This window comes from Octopus bimaculoides, chromosome 7 (genome assembly GCF_001194135.2).
Source record: "Octopus bimaculoides isolate UCB-OBI-ISO-001 chromosome 7, ASM119413v2, whole genome shotgun sequence".
NCBI lineage: Eukaryota > Metazoa > Mollusca > Cephalopoda > Octopoda > Octopodidae > Octopus > Octopus bimaculoides.
In genome coordinates this window covers 16598247-16600141 of record NC_068987.1, presented here as the reverse complement: position 1 = coordinate 16600141, position 1895 = coordinate 16598247, and the positions used below count along the sequence as shown (strand labels likewise).

The 1895-nt window shown below is 33.1% G+C and overlaps 1 protein-coding gene across 1 annotated transcript in view; it reads left to right on the top strand.

Annotated features, from left to right (window-relative positions):
• The window catches only part of LOC106873374 (neuronal calcium sensor 2), a 160549-nt gene that overhangs the window by 100035 nt on the left and 58619 nt on the right, over positions 1-1895 (top strand). The gene's annotated exons all lie outside the window — the stretch shown is intronic.

Sequence of the window (1895 nt, the reverse complement as noted above, 5' to 3'; positions counted from 1 at the left end):
TATATATATATTTATATATATATTTGTGTATGTATAACGTAAGTTTAGAAAAAAAAACCATTGGAAATTTTTACTTCAAAATTGGAAAACCTAGCTATCAAGCGAAGGAAGACAACTCGCCCGGCCATATTTTTAAAGAGGATTACTTCTTGAACTATCACCGGCGTTCTTGTGTTTTAAAACAAACATTCTTTGCAGAGAACAGTTACTGTTTAGAGAAACTGAAGAGATGTCTACTTCACGCTAAATATGAAAGCAATGGGTTTTTTTCTAAACTTACGTTACACATACACAAATAAATATATGCTCTATATTTTTTATACAGTATGCTCTTCTTCTGATTTATAATATTTTAACGAAGATACATACATATATATATATATACAATTGTGTGCATGCATGTTGATATTTAAGTGTAGACCAAGTTGTGTAACTTAGGCATACACAGCATAGTAATTAGCTTTAAATAACAAAAAAAAAATAGAGCTTCAGAAAATAATTACAAATCTGGCCTTGTAATCCTTGTTCTAACCTACTGACCTCGGGCTGTTACATTATTATATGTGAAACATTAAGAATTCGTTCTAACTGGAAAGTTTCAAATTTGCCATGAGATTTTCTCTCGTACTTTAATGTTAACGTGTTATTGTACTATAAATACATAATTAGCTACCCTTGAATACAAGTATCCTGTTGGTCTCCATCCATTAAGTATGCGTGACCTTCTACTTTCTCAGCAGCGTTGCTTAATGTGCTTTTAAATAAATAAATAAATAAATGAGAAAGAGAGCGCTCTACGCATTTAAAATTAGTTCACTTATAATTACGTTTGAATTAATTCCAAAATAGCTTATCTAGCTTCCTCTCTAGCGAATGTTACTGAAATATCTTAATCTTCATAATAAATTCACTACAGACTAACAACATTTTTGCCTATTTCTGGAAATTTGCATCCAGCTACAAATCCTTTATTTGGACTCAGTCCAGCTTTTATTATACATACCTAACACTTAAACAGCAACCAAAACACCATAAAATGACGTTGTGTTAAATTTTCAATCTGACTTGTATCGAGATTGCAACATATGTTTCAAAGTCATTATCAGACAAGAGACTTTATTATTGAATATCACAGACGTTTCAGAGCTTAGCGACGACGGCGAAGTGTGTCACGTCCACACATATACATACATCAATGTCTGCGTATATGAATAAGTGGGTTAGTGTATTTAAGCACTGGATTGTTTGTTTCTTTTTGTCTGTTTGTTTGTTTGTTTGTTTTTTGCTTTGGTTTTGAATTTTGGGCAGGGTTGGATTAAACAGCCTGTGAAACAGGAAGAATCTCTTAATTGATTTCGTTCTCAAAACCTATATTTGCCAATTCATTCCAGCTTATATAGAGAGAGTTTGATTTTTAAAATGGCTGTTTATCTTGGAAAAAAACAAACTTTCATTTCAGAATGACTTCCGCGTCACTCGTGTCAGAATATTATTATTATTATACGTCAATTTGATCGTGTCTTAAATCGAAAATTTTCACTGATGTTACAGGATTTACGACATCTGCATCGCCTAAAGCTAAAACTTCACTCAACTCTCACTAAACACGCACGCATACACACACACATAATGCATATTTGTGCGTGCGTGTATGTGTGTGTGTGTTAATTTGATAAATCCATCCCCTCTTTTTTAAGACATTAGAGTGTGATTTGATTGACATATGACTGCTATGTCTAACAAAAAATCGAGTGACAATTGAGACACTTCTTGAACTTGTAACGTGTGGATGTATGCAATTATTATTACAATCATCATCAGTAGTAGTAGTAGTAGTAGTAGTAGTAGTAGTAGTAGTAGTAGTAGTAGCAGCAGCGGCGGCGGCAGCGGCAGCG